At 45.0% G+C, this 20,412-nt stretch overlaps 1 long non-coding RNA gene across 9 annotated transcripts in view; it reads right to left on the minus strand.

The window, feature by feature from the left end:
• The window catches only part of LOC147031152 (uncharacterized), a 297,080-nt gene that overhangs the window by 85,544 nt on the left and 191,124 nt on the right, over positions 1–20,412 (minus strand). For all 9 annotated transcript variants that reach the window (XR_015056687.1, XR_015056691.1, XR_015056688.1 and 6 more), the window contains one exon: positions 11,809–11,939. This is a non-coding gene — a long non-coding RNA (uncharacterized LOC147031152). The remainder of the gene's footprint in view (positions 1–11,808; positions 11,940–20,412) is intronic.

Below are 20,412 nucleotides of genomic sequence, written 5' to 3' on the forward strand. Positions count from 1 at the left end.
GTCTGGAAAACTGTGAGTTTAGGATTGTTACGTGTCACCACATGGGGGTGGTGCTGTGTTAACTAGGAAGGATTTAAGGCTAGTTTCTCCCAGTATGTGATTGCCCCCATGACCTTTTCCTACGTTTTTGCATTTATAAAACCGGAAATAAAAGAACCACATTTTCAACAACAATGAAAACCCGAGCAGGCAAAAACCCCGCCTTCCCGGCTTCGTATCGGCAGGCCATGCCCCCGAGGCTGATGATTGGTCGGTGTGACATAAAAAGGAGGATGAGAGTGTGGAGACGGTGGTCAGAACACGTAGGACCTCTTTGGTCCCTCTCAGCACAACAAAAAAGCTGCGTGATTCTCGTTGTTCATGCTGTGTGAATTTGCTCGCGTGCTGGAACGGGACGCTGGCCGTTGTCTGTCCGGCCGAGCCACAAAGTTTGTACACTTCGAGGAAAAGGAGAGAAGAAGAAGAGCGTGTCTATTGGCCTTATCTTTGGGCCGCAGCAATTGTCCCATTGTATGTTCAAGGAGAAAGGCAGCGCCGTTTGCTGTGAGCGGGCCTAGTGTCGAGAGAGGGGCGGCATGGGCAATCTCCATCGTGAGGAGAAACTGTACGGCAGGTTGTGGGCCCCAGCGTTGGAGGCCGTCAATGCGAATTACCTCACATACATGACCACAGAGAGCGACTTGGCGCCATTTTGGGTGCATTTTCCCACATGGTGGCTACGTGGTTTCAAGGATCGCCAGGTTCCTAAAACGTCATCTCTGGACGCACAGCTAGATGCCAGAACAAAGGGAGGATCTTCTTCTACTTTATCCGTTCCCTTATCTGTTTTTGTGACTGAGTGGAGACGTCTCAAATTAGGCTTCAGTTTACCTCACCTTTCATGACAACTCGTTGATTTTATGTTCATCAAACCATCATTTGTTGAATTTCCTTGTGTTTGTTTGTTCGTTGTGGGTTCGCGGATAAACCCGTGTGCCTCCGTTCTGGTATGTGCTCCGCCTCCTTCCGTTCCGCATGCACCATAATCTCCAAGGATCTCGGCTGCTCGCCTTCAAGTAAAACAGTTCGGCTATCCATCCAGGTCAGTGGTAACCTGACCGGAACACGACATCTGGGTCAAGAGTGGGATATAACCGAACCGCCTGGACATGACAGTATATACCCAGGTGATAAAGGCAACAAATCGTTGTTGCTTGTTGTTCCAACACAATGGACATTAAAAAAAATAATGCAGACTACCAACATATTGGAACAAATTTTTGGCGTTGTTTCTCAGATGCTGGAGGATGGTGAAATGACTACATTGGAATCCAAGTTTGCACGCATTGGCGCACTGTGCAATGAAATCCATCGCGTGGACGTGGGCATTGTAGATGTGGTAACACTATGCAATAACTCATGGAGAGGGTTATGCAGAGCAATAGCCTTGTGCAGAAACGTGCCCAACTGGCCGCCTTGGCCGGTCAAGGGCTTGCCCGAGAGTATGTGGGACGCGATGCTACAGCTGACGAGATCAACAGCCTGGATGATGTTCTTACCGATAAGCTATATTTCCAATGCTTCAGTGCCCTTTGGGCCGATTGTGTCGCATTCGCTGCATTCATGCCCACCGTGGCCACCAGCCCCAACAGCAGCTCTCCCCATCAAACACAAATGAGGAAATGGACTCCTTTGAGAACAACACAGAGTGAGCACCTACATGACCGTTTAGATATACTCGTGCCTCAGTACAGTATATACCCAGGTGATAAAAGGAAGAAAAACATTTAGAAAAATATCCACCATATATATATATATATATGTATCACAAGAAAAATGACAAATTGACAGCAAAATTTTTTTTTCTGTCGGTGTCACACAAGCAATAACATGTTACTGTGCAACTGTTACAGCGACACCAGTTATTTTTTCTTTCATAATTGAAGCACTAGCCTTGTTTCGGCCCTGCTGAACGAGTATGATTTTTGTCACCTCATCAATTTTCAAGGCACTATGCACCTTTGTGCCCATGCACGGATCTGGCCTTTCATTCGGTTGTACTTTTTGATCTCGCCAAGAATCAGCCAGAATTCCTCCTCAGAAATCTTGCCATCTCGCAGTGCCGTACAGATGGTCTGAGATTATGTTTAGCTTTGTCTCAGCGAGTACACAAATCTCTTCATGTCTTTTGGCCTTGATGGCCAAGCGACAGCTGACACACTTGCCAGCCACGCCGCCGAGTAGCCGGCATGCCAGGGTGGCCGCTTTCATTCCAAGAACTATTGGGGCTGTGATAATGATGGAGAGGATGCCAATGCCCCCGATTCCCAATCCATACGAGTAGCCATCTAGGCTGTATCCACTCCATCAACCGCATTAACAGCATAGCGGTACTTTTTGCATAGAGTGGACATTGTGTCCCGCAACTCTTCAAGTCACCACTTGAGCCGGTTAATCTGCTGCAGCCTGTACGACTGCTGTTGTGACAGCTCTTCAACTGGCAGAGACGTATGCAGCTCTGGGCAGATACTCGCATGCACAGCAGGTGCTGCGGGCTGCTTCATCTTTGTGGAGTATAAACACCTTCAAGTCAAGTTCAATTAGGAGTGAAAGAACAGCACAATTGGCATCAGGCCAATTTCTGACTGTCTGGAAGTCGATACGGTCTACAAGAGAGAGCTCCAGGGGCCTGCCAAAGGTTGCAGTGTCAGAAAACTCTTGATCGGGCTTATCCACGCCATTATTTTTTTTTTTTTTGCTTGTATTCCATTGAGCTATCCACAAAGGACCACTTCAATAAACCATCATTTAATTTTCCATTTCGGTCTGCATAGATGGTGATAACTTGCTTACAGGCGTTCACGATATTTTTCAAGGCCACACCACCCTCCACCATCTTTGTGAAGGCAGATTGAAAATGGCTCAATGCACCGTCCACAGATGTCCTTTTTGCATGTTCAGAGAAGTCTTGCTTACCGCAACTGGAAAAGCAGTCGGAGTCATCACGACCGCAGTGAACGGGGCCGCAAATACTGTTTATTGTATTTACAGAACAACAGAGATCGGAAACTTGGTGTTGTCGAAAAGCCATCCAGTACCATCATGGACAGATACTTTAAATTCATTAATTGTACAACACCACAGCAGTCGATAATCGGGGTGGGGAAAGCTCACAGTGGTGGTTTCATCAAAGGGATGACCTCCAACACCAATGACCCTGAGAAGAGTGGTGGGGCCCCCGTTTAAGGCATTATGTGTGGTTCCTCTCTGATCAAGATGCACATGAAGTGTTTTGGTGAAGACAAAGTTTACAGGTCGGTCTCTCGTATATACACCATCGCTAAGCCAATCTGTGTCAGAGGCAAAGCAGGCTCAGCAGGCCAGCTGTAAACTTTAACTTGCATGGACCCTCAAATGTCAGTCCGATGAGCCCATTAGCCTTGTTGTTATTGAGATTGACAACATCTGATGGAGCGCCCTTTTTTGTTAACTTCCACAGTCCATAGATGCTCCACAAGCTCGGGGGCATGTTTATTTGCCTGTTGTCATGTCTGTTGGAATGCAAATCTTCGCCACAGTCTTTGGTCTTTTGCACTCTGAAGCAGATTATCCTCAAGGATTTGCCTGCATTTGGCTCTATTCATTGTTCCCTCTATCCTTACAAGTCTCCTAGTCCCTGATGCTGAAAAGCATCCCCAAAGCATGATGCTGCCACTACCATGCTTCACAGTCAGGATGGTGTTCGATGGGTGATGAGGTGTGCTCGATTTCTGTCAGACATAGCGCTTTGCATGCAGGCCAAATAATTCAATTTTTGTCTCATCAGACCACAGAATATTTTACCTCATACTCTCAGTCTTTCACGTGCCTTTTTGCAAACTCCAGGTGTGCTGTCATGTGCCTTTTTCTCAGGAGTGGCTTCCGTCAGGCCACTCTCCCAGAAAGCCGAGATCTGTGAAGTGCTGGAGAGATTGTTGTCCTTCCGGCAGGTTCTCCCATCTCAGCCAAGGAACTCTGGAGTTCTGTCAGTGTGGTCATTGGGTTCTTGGTCACCTCCCTGACCAAGGTCCTTCTTGTCCGGTTGCTCAGTTTGTTCAGACAGCCAGCTCTAGGAAGAGTCTGGGTAGTTCCATATTCTTTCCACTTCCTAATGATGGAGCTCACTGTGTTCTTGGGAAGTTTCAACACTCGAGAAATTGGTTTATACCCTTCCCCAGGTCTATGCCACCTCAAATTTATAGCTAGGAGTTCTACGGACAGTTCATTGGACTTCATAGTGGAGTTTCTGCTCTGAAATGCACTGTCAACTGTGGAACCTTGTATAGAAAAGTGTGTTTCTTCCTAAATCATGTCCAATCAACTGGATTGGCCACAGGTGGACTTCAATCAAGTTGTAGAGACGTCTCAAGGATGATCAAAGGAAATTGGATGCAACTGATCTCAATTTGGAGTGTCAAAGCAGAGGGGTTGAATACTTATTGACGCAAGACATTTCAACGATTCATTTTTAATTAATTTGTAAACATTTCGAAAAACATGTTTTCACTTTGTCATGATGAGGTATTTTGTGTGCATCAGTGACAAAAAAAATTAAATTGAATCCATTTTAAATTCAGGCTGTAACACAACAAAATGTGACAAACGTTGAGGGGTGTGAATACTTTCTGAAGGCACTGTAGGTAATCGAGCGCAGGCTGATGTGCAAGCCGCCATTGTGGTTGGCAATGCACTGCTGGAGGGGGACTATCTCTCCGCTTTGAATATTTGAAAGCGTCTAAAACATAGCAATTGTGTTGTTCCCAACAAATGTTGTTGTTTGCTCCTTCAGGGCGGTGGATAAGAAAGCATTTGCTTTCAATATAGATGCCAAAATACAGAGTGGGTGGGGTGTTCAAGGCAGCGGTAGCTGCTCCAGCAGTAGAAAGCCTACTCAGACCTGACATCCAGGTGACAGACAGCCCAAAAAAAGTTCAAGGCAAAGTTCTCAGGCAACTTTGCCAAGTATAAACTGCCACACATCGTCGAGCCTATGAATGCATCTGCAGTGAGTTTGGAGTTGTTCCAAACACTGACTGGCGGCTGAATGGTCCTAACTGAGGACTGGGTGGCTATTCAGATCTCCTGGGCCAATTGTGGGTATTACCCTATAATTGGTGATTTTGACAGTGGGGGGGGGCGGGGGGGGTTGTCATTCACTAAGAAGACTATGGACGGGAACCTACACACAGACTACATCGCACAGGCCTCTGGTCAGAGATGGACCACATCCATCCTTGATAAATCAGAGGGATTCACCCATCCAGATGGTGAGCGACTGAACGACTCAATCATGACCAATGTCTGGGCAATCCTCAGTTTGAGACATCATCAGTTTGAGACAAGCATTTGAGACAACCACAAGCATCTTGGGTACCGGCACCACATTGGCCCATAGAAGCAGTTTATGGTGTTGGTTGAAGCCACAATCACATCCCCTGTCAGCCTCTCCTCAGCGATTGAACGCGACCAAAATATTCTGCAGCATGCATGTTCCAAGGTTGACTATATCTTTGGTTATGGGCTTTACGTCGCCCCTTATGACCTGCAGCTTCGCATGCTGGACCAGCAGATTGAGGGTTGCAACGACGAGTTTGTTATTGCCACCAAAAACCAAAAACTAGGTGTGAACGCTGATGTAAACACAGCCCCAACCCCACCACCTGTAGTAACAGGAGAAAAAGGCATTGTGGTTCCTGCCGAGCCAGCTGCAGCTGTTCCTGCCATCCCAGCTGTTCTAACATTTGCACCAACAGTCATCCCGACTGTCACCTCAGCCCAAAGAGCCGCAGCTGCATCTCATGAAGATGAAAAGACAGCGCTCATTGTTGGTGGCATTGCCATTGGCCTCTTAGCCCTACTGTTCATGACTTCGCCAGTCTCGGGTGGCAATGCACACCAGCCCTCCAACAGTAATAACAAGAGCCCACATCTTTTCTGCAAGCCAGCCAGCTGTCCCGGCTAATAAGCTGAGGAGCCAGGACACAATATTCCCAATTATTCCTGGTAGGGTGGTTGTAGCCTTCCTGGAAAGCTTTGCTAGGACCCGACCCAAGGATTGCATGTACTTTTTTGCCCACTTCTTCAGACTCTCCTTATCTATTAGATTGGATAGCAGCATAGGCGATGGTCCACCCACACACCCCATTCCCCCACCACCACAACCTGTGAGTGTGAGTGCCAGGGTTGAGATGATAAACCCAAGTGCGGTCAGGATGCTCACGACTGTAACACCCTGCTCCCGAAATAGGATGTGGAGATGCTCTCCGAGTGTGGTATCCTCATGAAACACCCTGTTGATTGTTTCACGGGTTCCAAGAGATTTGGGAGCGAAGGTTCTTGCTGTTAGTGGAAGCGGCCTCCAAGCGGGGTCCTCTTAAATCTTTAAGTTTTTGCAGCTACTCCTCAAAGTCTCACTGCTGATTCTCAAAGTCTCACAGCTGCTTCTCAATGCGTTCTATGTTCTCTGGGGGCAATGGCCTCCGCCAACTTTTTTTTTCATTATGGGCGATGTCGTTTAACTCAGAGATCTTCTCATCTCTCTCCGAGATACCCGCATCCAACTCCGTGAGCCTCACATTGTTGTTGACGAGCTCTACCCACTGTGTTTGCATGGCTATGTCAAGTCCCCAGAGTTTACCGAGGTTGTAGTTAGGTGGATTCTCCGTTCTCAAAGCTCGAATCTCTGATTTCTACATCGGTAAACAGCCTCTCAACCACATTTATGGCCTCATTAGATCTTTGTAGGATGTCTGGGTTCACTGCTGCTACACAAAATTTGTTCTTGGCTGTCTGAACAGTCACCTGGGTTTTGGGGGGCAGTCTTTTAGTTGACGGGGTCCAGTCTGGAAACCCGAGTTCATTCTGGATGAACTCAACATCATGCCGACTGGAAAAGGTCGACAGCGTCAGAGGCTTGCCAGTACATTTGTCAAACACAACAGTACACAACATGGGGGCACAACATCAGCGGCACAGCCGTGCCCCGACAAAATGATAGCTACCCGGCAGCCTCGCTGCCATACGCAAGAAGGAGAAGAAGAAGACACAGCATACTTGAGGCACGGGTACGCGAGGTCTCAGTGAAGACCTGCGACCCCTTAGCACTTATGCCTGAAATTGCACGAGAAGCAAGTTAACGGAACATATCCAGGGATATGGCCCTGGCTATCGTCAAGGCGGTCGATGCTGAACATTTGCCTCACACAATGTGTATAGCCCTGCATCAGGAGTGATGCTGAGCACATGGTGCACTTATGTTTTGTGGCAGCGCATAGGCCAAGGATGTAGCCAACCGTGAGCCTTTCCGCATCTGGGGGTGTCTTCATGGGGATTCTCCCTTTCCTCTTATCTTATCATATCATCCACGATACGTCGCTTGATTCATGCAACAATGAGGTCCTCATCGGGTGTGGATTGAAGCTTTGTTGGAACCACCATACCTCCGACATTGTCAGGGGGGGGGGGGGGGAGGACATGCACAATCTGATTGGCAAATCTGGCACTGCTGACGCGTGTGTAAACCGCATTTGTTATCCAGCCCTAAAGCATGTGGTCGGCAAAGAGCAGGTGGCTGGGTGGCTGTATCGTTTTGCACTGAACTCGGTGTACAATCCACCAACCGGCATACTTCCAATCTTAGGGCAACTCCCTCTCAACCAGCTTCAATGGCACTTGTAAAATGGTGCCCTTGTATGCCTGGACACTGTGAGATGATCCTGGTATGGTAACTTCCTGACCCTGCTGGTGATACCGGTGGGTGATGCTGTCAACAGCGACAAACCCGTCCTGAGCTGGGGTGGTCGCAGAGTTTTTCTTGTGGTGTGCCAGCAAGCAGGGTTGTATCTTAGCCCCCAGCTGGTTTGTGAAGCAAACCCACAGGTCATCTGGTGAAGTTTGCTGGATAGCCTTGTCAAATGTAATGCCCACCCACACATTGCAAAAGACGTCGAGCTGCACAGGGTCGGGTGTGCACCACATGCGCTCTTTTATGTCGTGAAGTCGCGAGAGCGATGCAGTGAGACATGTGATATTGGCAGAGCATACAATGTATGGCTGCTCACACCTTTCCCACAGGCAACGGTAGTGTCTGAAACCAATGCACATTGGTCCATTCTGTGGTGGGGTCCTACTTTTTGGTGGGGTCCTACTTTGTCACCCCATAGTGGCAACTGCGACAAGTTGCCAGCAGAAATCACCTGGCAGGTCCTGCAGGCGAAGTAATCCAGGATCATACGCAGAACTATGGTCGGAATTTTACAACACTCATCCATGAAGATGACCTTGGCCAGACTGTCGAGCCGATGCACCAGCGCAACAGGGTCCCATTTGCTGATGGGTTTATCCGCAGGGATGCACAGGTTCTCAGCAAGGTCATTCTCCAGGGTCAATACTACAATCCTCTGCCCACGGAAGGTATTAACGGCCCACTCTGTTTAACCGGAGATGCCCTGGCCAGTGAGGTACATTCACTGGGCCATAGCTGTTGCAAGGTCAGCCGGTAGTGATGGTGCTGGTCAGTCTTCGGCAGGGGTGCAGCTCCCACAGTGCTCAATTTTTCTATCCAGCGACTTCCAGGTATCATTCATTCACAGGAATTTTGTGGCACCACTGCCCGTACCTGGGACGCTCTTCGACAAGCATGACATGCACAGCCTGGGGAAGCCGGCAGGTGTAAATTGCGTCTGTGCAGATGTGCAGCACGTCATCCTGTGGAATGCGTCGTAGCATCCATCGGAGCCCGATGTTGGTGAACCCCAGGATGAAGGCCTGGATGTGCACCACTCAGTTCTCATCTTTTCTTCCTTATATTGGATGCACAGGTTCTCAGTGAGGTCATTCTCTGTGAGCATGTGTACACATATACGAAATTAAGTTTCATGTAGAAACAACGTTTCCTTTGATGTGATGTCTCAAAATTAAGAAGCCGCTTTGCCCCTGCCAGGAAGTTGGATGTGTAAGGAGCCTCATTGTCATCCCCCACAAGAATACTTGACATCCCTCCCTTCCGAGCGCACTTGCCAACAAAGTGTACGGCAAGATCCCTTTCAACTGGGAACTTCATTTTATGCTTCATGCCGACACGATATACTACCCTCATGAGTGGTTGCGCTCTCCGAGCAAAGGTCGCATGCTTGAAGCAGGTTGGCCAATTCGGGTGTGGTGATCCAACCTTTGTTCTCGTGCAGGAGCTCCCCTCCACGCCCTGCCATGTATGGGTCAGTGTTTTGAGAGAACTCCCACAAAGCGAGCTGCACTGCTCGCTTCGTGGGACAGACAGCATCAGCACACGTTTCCAAAAAACCTGCTCTGCTGCTCTTTCCCATCCTCTCTCTGCCCGTTTCACCTTGTCATTTGCGCAAGGGAAATCCGCCAGCAGCACGGCATTACATAACAAGGTGCAAAAGCTGATCCCCTTAACTACAGACCGATCAGCTTACTTCCAATCATCAGCAAGGTCATGGAATCCATTGTCAGAATTGACATGAAATCCTTCCTTTTCTCCAACAACCTCATCTCATATCACCAACTTGGATTCAGGTCGGAGCACCCCACCTTGGACATGCTGCTTCAACTCACGCAACAATGGATAGAGGTCATAAATGTCAGTCATGAGATGAGGCCATCTCTCTGAACATATATTGTGCTTTTGATGCAGTCTGGCATTCCACTTTGCTCTGCCAATGGCATCCAGGGTCAGCCCCACACATGGCTTACTGACTTCCTTTACTCTCGTAGCCAATGTGTGGCACTCAACAGAATCATTTCATCTCCTCCTCAAGGGAAGGCTGGAGTGCCCCAAGGCAGTGTTCTGGGCCAAGTCCGTTTCCTGATCTCATCATTGATCTCTCTGACTCTGGAAAATCATCAATCTCTTTGTTGATATGTGTTCAATCCTGATATCTATCGATCTATCTATCTATCTATCTATCTATCTATCTATCTATCTATCTCTCTCTCTCTCTCTCTCTCTCTCTCTCTCTCTCTCTCTCTCTCTCTCTCTCTCTCTCTCTCTCTCTCTCTCTCTCTCTCTCTCTCTCTCTCTCTCTCTCTCTCTCTCTCTCTCTCAGGACGATCTGGCAATCCCCCCGCCCCCCATCTATTTTCTTAACAATCCTCTTGAGGAGGTTCAGTCATTTAAACTCCCGAGTCTCACAATCAGCTATGATCTTTCTCGGACAAACCACATATCAATGTTGGCCGACAAAGCCAGCCACCAACTGGGCATCGTCTGTCATACGAAGTTATTCATGAGCACACCTGCACTTTTATTCACCTCCAAGACCTTTATCCACAGCTTGATGGATTACTGCTTTCCCTTTTGAGCTGTACCCTCTGCCTCACACCTTGCTCAGGTTGATGCCGTGGAAACAAAGGCCTTCAATGTTATTGGAATCTCCAGCGATGAAGCAGATTTGATGGGCCTATCACTTCACCATTGCAGACAAGTCGGTGGTCTCTCTGTATTCCCACCGCCTCCTTTCTGGTCTTGCACCTTCGGCTCTTTACGTGCTTTACCCCTTCCCTCTCCCCTTGCCCCAGGTTTCTGCAGGGCTCACACAGTCCACCATCAACCCCCTTCTGGTGAAAGTACCAAAATCCAGAATCACTGCTCACCGCCACACTCATTCCTTCCTCTTTTATCCCACCTGTAGAACCAACTTCCACATTCTCTTCAATCTCATTCTTCATTCCAGTTCTTCAAGACAGTTGTTCAGCACAATCTCAGATCGTCCCCAATCCAAAACCATGATCTTCTCTACCCTCCTTAACCCGCCACCCCAATCCCTCCTTCCAAATTTCCAGTTTTTCCTCTGTGGAGTTCCTTCTGAATCCATCTTGTCCATCCGATGCATCCTTTCCTGCCCCCCCCCCATTCTTCCCCACACCCATTGTTTGTCCGAGTCTGCCTCCATATTGGCCTTAAACTCTGCTGTCGGTGTCCCCCCCCCCTCCCCGCATCTCTCAACGCTTCCTTTTGTCCTGTTGTGTCCTGATCTGTTCAATGTACTAATGTGCTCTTCCATGCTCCTCGACTGTGTTTACAAAAAAAAAAAGGAAAAATTGCATAATCTTACCAACGCCAACAGGGCTGTTAGCTCAAGTTTGAAAAGAGGACAATGAGTGTTTTGATTGTGTATGTTTCCAACTTACTTGTCTACAGAGTTGCTTAGTGCTTTGAGTTCCAATTGTGAATGTTTTATTTAACAAGTTCAGGGCATTCAAAATAATATTTTTCAAATGCTCAGTGCAGTGGAACACTTTACATGCAGATGCAGCACGAAGCTCTTCCAACTCTTAATCTCCATATGCTTTTATGCACTTGTGCTTGTTAAACAGCATACGTTTGAAGTGAGTAAGAAATGCTACGGGATGAAAGAGCAGGGAACAGGGAGGGAATAGAAGAGACAGAGACAGATAGAGAAGGACAGTGAAAGAATACGAGGAAGGTTGGCAAAAGATGGCGATGGGCACCAGGCCCAAGAGCCAAACTGTCTTGGCTGGATGCCTTTCTCAGCGTGGAGCATTCCAATCACGAGCCACTGCGGCTTGTAATAGCCAATCAGCTTGTATTTCCGAGCTGAGGAATGACTTTTCTCACCGATCACACTTCTAAAAGGTTCCAGCGACGTGGAAACCGTGCAAAAAAAGGGAAAATGCATCCAACGCAAGAGATCGAGCAGGAACAAAGTTTTGAAAACACCAAAATTGATCGACTGGATGGTCCAGGTGAGGTTAGAATTGTACAATAACCAAGACCAGGTTGTAAAACATGAAGAAAATGAGTTTTACCTTCAGGGTCAGAAGAAGCTGCCAAGGTGCAGATGAGGTGAGGTAGTCATTTGTAAAGATGGTCAAAGTCGACTGTGCTAGCTGTGACAAAAGGATTGAAGATTCTGCAGCAATTGCTTTCACAGATGGAGCTGAAAGCAACAGAAAAGAAAAACATAAAGAGGGGTGGAATGTAGAATGGGGGTGTGGTGGGGATGGGGGTGCGGGGGTGCGGGGGTGCGCTTAATCATGACAAAGATAACTTGTATGAATAATGAGTGCGGTATATGCACAGATAGAAATATTATCAGTTCAAACTTTTTACCACCTATCTGGTCTTGCCAGTTCAGAAAACATCTCTCGGACAGTTTGTGATAAATGCATGACTGTCCGCTGTGCAATCGCAAAAGTATCCTGGGTAGTTTGGCTGTGGAGCATTGGCAGCAGGTAGTAAGCTTATGATAGTTTGTAATATAGGCCAGAAAGTGAGCAAAGCAAATATAAAATTACAATGAAGCACCAAAAAAAAACAAAGTTTAAAAGTTGTAGAAAAAGTAAAGAAAACTTTTGGACAGTGACAATCGTCCACATTTACCTCTCCTCATTTCAGCAAGGCCTGGACTTTAGAAAGTCAAAGTCCTATTACAGCATTCGGTTGTTTCTGAATGGTGGGCACTTGTTGTGGGAAATGGTAGCAATATAAACGTGCACCACGAAGAGCTTTCAAAACCCAAACCGTCAACATGGTTTTGTAAAAGTTTATAGATCATTAAATTTTCCTCCAGACAAAACATTTCTGATATTCCAAAGCTGAGCGTGCGTTTGTGGTGATCAGAAACCACAACAGAAACCATTGGCCCTGCCTGTAAGGCCCTCTGGCATGACAAGTCCTGTTCTGAAACGCCTTGCCCTTTTCCCCCCCTTTAACTGGTGCATTCACGACGAGCTTCCCAAAGCCGTGCCAGTGCCCAAAATCTCATGCTGAGCAAAAAAATACAAGATCAGCATTTTTTTTTTTTTACCAAAGCACACAAAATACACAGTGAAGAACATTTGCAAGACCAGCATGTAGAAAGCAGCATTAAACTATTTATTTACTCTGCAATTTTTCTTCGGGCACGAAAAAAGCAACATTGGTCACCTGTTAAGTATTTAAGGTATACACTGTACATATATAATTTGTTTATTTTTTTCGAACCAAACTCTTAACAGTGTTTGTGTTGCTGAAGCAGAGTTACACCGAGTGGTTTGCCATTGCCTTTCCCGCATTCTCCATCCTTTGAAATGCTGAGCATCAAGCAAGGAAGCAGCATGTCACATTTTAAAGTGTTTCGTACAACTCGACCAGGGTTTGAACCAGCGACCTCCTTTACTCAGGGTGGACGCTCAAACCATTACGTGTGTGTGTGTGTGTGTGTGTGTGTGTGTGTGTGTGTGTGTGTGTGTGTGTGTGTGTGTGTGTGTGTGTGTCCAGCAGGTTTCGCCCCACCTGGACGGATGGCTCAACAGCTATCCCTTGGAGGCCCACGGCTAAGACTCCCAGGGATTAATGGTGCGCACGGGAAAGAAATGCTCGGCGCTTCACCAGGGCGGTAGCACAGCACAGGGGTTTTACTCTCGAACCCACAACAGATACTTGGACGCAAGCAAATGAAATGGATAATTTCATGACAGTAATCAAATATGTACAATGACAATAATTGGAATTATAATAATGAAAGAAATGTGAGGTAATCTAAATCTAATTTTGAGGCACCTCCGCACTCAGACACACATAGGCAGGGTCATATAAAATAAAGAAAATAAAGAAATCCCTTTTTGTTCCTTCAGTTAGCCGCCACGCAAGCGACCGCGCCCCAAAAAATGGCGCCGAGCAATTCGTGAGGCAATATTCGACGTCAGGGCTCCCGAACCGCGGCGTCACTTCTTCGTCGACCGCGCTTGCCGATCCCGCCCTCTCAGTACAAATACGAGAATCATGCAGCCATTTCGTCATGTCGAGAGGAGAGCGAAGCGAGATCCTCCTTCCCATTCATGTTCCTCTCACGACTACAACTGCAACCTCACTCTTCTTCATGCGTCGAAGGAAAGCCAGCCGTAATGCCCTGCTCTTTCGACCACCGATCCTGCCTCTCCGTTCTCTTCCCGAGACGCACTGTGGTTTCTCTGATCGCCTCCCTCACACCAAACTCCACTTGAGCGTTTGCTCCTCGCTACGAGCTGCTTCCCTGTCCTCTGACTAACGTCGCCTCTCTCGCTTCTTCCTCTTCCTCAAACTCACGTCATGCCCATCAATCATCAGCCTCTGGGGCATGACCTCGCCCATCATCACCTTTGGAAGCGGGGCTTCTTCCACATACTTGGTCACATTGTAAAAACGCAATTCTTCCATTGCACATTTGTAATACAAAAACACTGGGAAAAGTCACAGGGGAACGATTACATATGGGGGAATTATCCTTAATCTCTATCTCATGAACACCGCACCAAACCGTGTGGTGACAAGTAACACTTATGCTCACAGTTTCCCTTCTTAGTTTACATCGAGATTTCTCCTACACCTCCACGGGCCAAGCAACTCGATACGATGTATCTTTCCTATGAAATTCCTCCATCTACCCCACAAACATAACAATATATATATTTTGGGTCGCCAAAATAGGTGACCCTTATTGTCAGTAATTCTGTCTGTTTGTTTGGATGTTTGTTTGGATGTTTGTTCGTTTGTCATCAGCATAATTGGTAGTAAAGGTGGGCGGATTTTGACCAAACTTGGGTGGTAGGTACATCTTATGACCTAGTGCTTTGGAAATTGTGATGGTTGCTAGGGACGCTTTGGTCCCCTAACAACAACCGACAAACATTCAAAATCGGAACCGTTCACGCGAAAATCAATTCCGAAAGCCATTATCCCACGTAGGGTTATGAAATTTGGCACGAATGATCTACAGGTGATGCTCTATCAAATATATTCCGGTTTTTGTGATATATGGAATACTTTACCCGCAGCGCCCCCTACAATTAGGGTATGTGCAAAAATTGGCGAAAATTGAAGGCCCCCTAGCGACCAGGTGAGTGCATCGATACGAATGAAACTTTGCAGGTTCATGGTACTCAATGAGTACTACAACTTTGCCTCAGGACATATTGACCGATTTCGCTTAGGTCAGGGGTCAAAGGTCAATTCGTGCAAAAATCGATAACATGCGAGAGCTGGAGGTGCCTTCGCAACAAATGCTACTCCTCCTAGGGTTATGGTCGGATGGTCATGAAAATTCACACTAATCATCTGGAATACATTGTGCACAAACGATCTAGCCGGATTTTCAATTTAGATCTTTGTTCACCCACAGCACCCCCTCGAACTTTGGGGATTTCCGATTTCAAACCGCATTTTCGGTACTTTTCATTCAAATGGATACCGAGTAGTTATCAGTAGATGGAACTGGATGAGATTTGATATGTATAATCTTAAGGTGATTCCCTATCCGCTATATGACATCCATTTTGCTCTCTATCTTATAGTTTCCATGCTCGGCGACCCATCGCTGCCTACTGGCATATATATATATATATATATATATATATATATATATATATATATATATATATATATATATATATATATATATATGTATATATATATACATATACATATATATACATATATACACATATACATATATACATATATATACATATACATATATATACATATATATATATATATATATATATATATATATATATATATATATATATATATATATCGAAACATGAGGAGTGTGATGAGCACTCCGCTGATCCCCATTGGACAACAGTCCCACCAAAGCGTCACCTCCAACACAGAAGCTTCAGCCTGGTGACTCTGTCAAACAGACAAAGATTATATGGTCATTACATCATCAGTTAAACATGAAACGGAGCCGCCGATCCAGATTTTGGGCTTATTTGCCCTCATCAGGATGGTGTACCGATAAATATCTCACCAATGATGACCACATTCGTCGTTTATACATCAGACACACCTCCTGACTTAAGGTAAGCATCGCCGCGGATTATGTCTCACACGGTAAAACCGCATAATCTGCACAGAACAACTATCTTCCGGCCGATCACCATTTCAATAACCAACATTTCTAAAATCGTTATTTTTCATCCGATTGAATTGAAAGTTGAACAGGATTTGCACATTGCATCACTGATTTGGGAAAACAACTATTTTTCGAGATCAAAAGGTCAAAGGTCAACTCAAGGTCAAACTTATAAAATCAAATTTAATTTGAAAAATCGTCAATTTTCATTTGATGAAGCAGCAATTGCATCACTGAATTTGCAAACCAACTTTTTGAGGTCAAAAGGGTCAAAGGTCAACTCAAGGTCAAACTTCTAAAATCCTCAATTTTTATCTGAAAAATAATCAATTTTCACCCGAATGACCTGAGCTTTGATTAAGATTGTCAATTTTAATCTTAATGAAATGGACAATTTGATGTATCCATGGCAACCCTTGGAGAGGGTGGTGGATTTTGCAAGTATAGTTCTCTGCACGGTCTTTTTCTTGTTTGTTTGTTTGTCTGTTTGTGTGCAGGATATCTCAAAAGGTTGTGGATGGATTCGGAGGAAATTTTGTGGATGGGTTGGGTGTGCGACGAGGACGAACTGATTAGATTTTGGTGAAGATTCGGATCTGGATCTGCATAGTGGAGTTATTTAATTTTTTTAAAAGTGATTCTTCACCATTGAGAGGTCGGGCCAAAAACGACATGAAGAATGACATTTCAAAAATATATTGGGCCCAATATGTTCTCATGGATCAGGTATTGCGTGGAGGAAGTATGTGCTCTTCCAAGTGCCCTTCTCGTTTCATGATGTTTTCAAAACTTAATATCATTATAGTGTCTTCACAAACTACTCCAAACAAATTGATAAAGCAAAAAAATGCAGATATCATGTGAATACATTAGATTAACAGAGAAAATCAGATGATTCTCAGTTACACAAGTATTCAAACAACAATTAACCCAAAAGCACTTCAGGAGCAAATTATTTCTTTGAAAGGTTACATAATAAGTGTAATAGGTTTCACCTGTATATAATCAGTGATTTAACTTAAAAATTAAACTCCACCATTTATCTCAGGAGTTTTAAGGTGCAACTTACTTGGTCAACCAACAAGGCAAACATGACCGAGGAGCTTTCCAAAGAAGTCAGACATAAAGTGGTGGAGAAGCACTGTTCAGGAGAGGGTTATAAGAAGATTTCAAAGTCACTCATTATCCCTTTCAGTTCGGTGAAATCCATCATTAAGAAGAGGAAGACGTATCATACCACCCAGACGTTACCCTGATCAGGTCGCCCATTCAAACCCAGCAGCCGGGCAAGCAAGAAACTGGTTCAGAATGTCACTGTTAATCCAACAATCATTTTGAAAGATCTGCAAGGCTCTATGTCTGAGATGTGGGTCAAATGTTCATCAATCAACAATATCCCATTCCCTTCACAAAGCTGGCACCATGGATCAGTGTCAAGAAAGAATCCACTACTGAAAAAGACATCTAAAAGTTCATCTGGAAAAGTATCTTAATGTTACTGCAGGCATGTGGAGAGATGATTGGGGGTCAGACAAGACAAAAACTGAACTTTTTGGTCTAAATACAAAGCATTACATCTGGTGCAAGTCCAACACTGCACATTACCCAGAGTCAACACCATCCCTACTGTCAAGCATAGTCGTGACAGCATCATGTTATAGGGATGCTTCTCATTAGCAGGGACTGGCAAGCTTGTCAGGATAGAAGGGACAATGGAGGGTGCAAAGTACAGGAGAATCCTTGACAAAAACCTGCTTGATCAGCCATGAATGTGAACCTGGGTAGGAGATTCACATTTCATCAGGACAATGATCCGAAGTACAAAACGAAAGCCACACTGGAGTGTCTGAATAAGAAGTAAATAAATGTTCTTGAGTGGCCCAGTCAAAGTCCTGACTTGAACTCAATTGAACATTTATGGTGAGATTTGAAGACTGCAGTCCATCGACAATCCCCATCAAACTTGGCAGAACTAGAGGAATTTTCACATGAAGAATGGACAAACTGTGTCGAAGTGGCGACCCATTCAGGATTGTGCCCATAGCCAAGGAGACTGTTTCGGCAGCACCAGTGCTCTGCATTGGATGGAATGGATTGATGGATGGATGATCGGTCCCAATGGATGGATGGAATGGACAAATATTTCTCCATTTCACTTTACAAAGCTGGTAGAGACCTACTCAGAAACACTCAAAACAATCATTTCTGCCAAAGGTGATTCCACCAAGTACGAACCTAAGGGACTGAATACTTTTGCAACCAGTGAATTTTGATTTGTTCATGATATTTTTACATGTATTCCTGACATGTAACCTCCTTCAACTATAACAACGTTTAGTTTGATTTCCTCAGTTATGAATTAAAAGGTTCATTTGTAAAAATTGTTTCCACACAATCCATAATCCACCGACACATTGTATTATTGGTAAGGAGTGAATACTTTTGCAGGCTGCTGTATATATATATATATATATATATATATATATATATATATATATATATATATATATATATATATATATATATATATATATATATATATATATATATATATATATATATATATATATATATATATATGTATAAATTTTTTGTTTGTTTGTTTGAAAGAAGAAAGGCATTTCCAACAAAGTAATCGAGATATACTCTGCTAATTTAAGTAACAAGCTGAAATCAAGCTTACAATTGGGTAACCAGGATTACAGGCTGGCTAACCAGGATTACAGGCTGGGAAAACAGGATTACAATTGGCTTGACTGCAGCAACGGTTCAGCAGCCAGACTATATGGTCTTTCCAAGATCCACAAAGAGAATGTCCCTCTGAGACCCACTGTGTCCTTGGTTAATGCTCCATCATACTGACTGTCTGGCTTCCGAGTATGCATCAATGTCAGGCTTGGAGGCCAGACCGTCAAAACAGTGAAGATACGTGGTGAATTCGTCAAGAGGATAAGAAAAGTGAGAATCCAAAAAGATGAGACGATGGAATATTTTGATGTGGTTTCACTCTTTACCAATATCCCAGTCGATCGAGCACTGAGTGTCACACTCGATCGGTTTGAAACATTCTAACGACTGAACGGTTGGTCGTTCAAAATTTGAAGATAGCAGAAAAAAAACAACAGACATTGTCAAAGCTTTTCGTCTTGCAGCTTATGAGGACACATGCAAGATTTACAGATATGCAGATGCAAAATGGAACAATTTATTTGTTCAGACAGTTGGGGATTGGTTCTTTGGACCGTTACTGACGCAAGCGTACATAGCATGGTTTTGAGGCACTGAGGGAACCCGTGACCTCCCATTTTTCGATGGATCCAGGTCAGAACAGATACAGTGTTTGCAAACACTCTTTTTGTTTGCAAAGAACAGGAGCTCGTGTTTGTATGAATGTGGCTTCACGAACACGTAAATGTGCTTCAGTACGTGCTCGTGCCACAATCTGGAACCCTTCAGCGTGATAGTCCTGGGCACATTCGGGATTGTTCTTGAGGTGCTGACCAATGGCAGAATCACTTTGAGCAGGCATTATTGTTGGGTTCTTACATGTATGGGATCTTACATGTACGGGATCTTACATGTACGGGATCTTACATGTACGGGATCTTACATGTACGGGAACTTACATGTACAGGATCTTACATGTACGGGAACTTACATGTACGGGATCTTACATGTACAGGATCTTAAATGTACAGGATCTTACATGTACAGGATCTTACATGTACAGGATCTTACATGTACAGGATCTTACATGCACGGGATCTTACATGTACAGGATCTTACATGTACAGGATCTTACATGTACAGGATCTTACATGTACAGGATCTTACATGTACAGGATCTTACATGTACAGGATCTTACATGTACAGGATCTTACATGTACAGGATCTTACATGTACAGTCTCCAAGTTGTTCCAGATTGCCAATGGAATGTGCCGCTCGATCGGATCCTCCAGTCTGAGTGATGTGCGACCTACGTACCTGGCATCACACCGGCACTGAAAATCATAAATAACATTGTTCAGTTTTGTGGTCAGGAGAACATCTTTCTGGACTGAGGGGAGAAATTTGTGGGGAGTAAAAAAAAAAAAATCACTCTCGTTACAACGGACTTGTAACATTGTGAAACTGACCGTTTCACCTGTTGTTAAAACTTTTGAGAGATTTTACCTCTCCATGGCAGCTCAAGAAAAACCGGACACTTTTCTGGTCCAAATACAGTGTCATCTGACCGATTTGCAGTTTTGGCCTGTATGAACCCACAGATGAGTCGCTCAGGGTAGCAATTGTCACGGAGAATGGTTTTAATGCGCTCAATTTCAGTAGCAAGTCAGCAGGGGAACATATGGCCCACACACTATTAACAAGGATATTCATAAGGGCAATCTTGGGGTGTGTTGAGCTAAAGGAGTCCCATCATGAGTACTGCCCAGTGAAGGTAGCCTTGCGGTAGATTGTCATCAAGAATCCATCCTCAGACTTCTCAATTAACACATCTAGAAAGGGAAGTACATTTGACTACTCGG

The sequence above is a fragment of the Eptatretus burgeri genome, chromosome 3 (assembly GCF_056783735.1).
Source record: "Eptatretus burgeri isolate ZD-2024b chromosome 3, Ebu_testis_v1, whole genome shotgun sequence".
In the NCBI taxonomy this organism is placed as follows: Eukaryota; Metazoa; Chordata; class Myxini; order Myxiniformes; family Myxinidae; genus Eptatretus; species Eptatretus burgeri.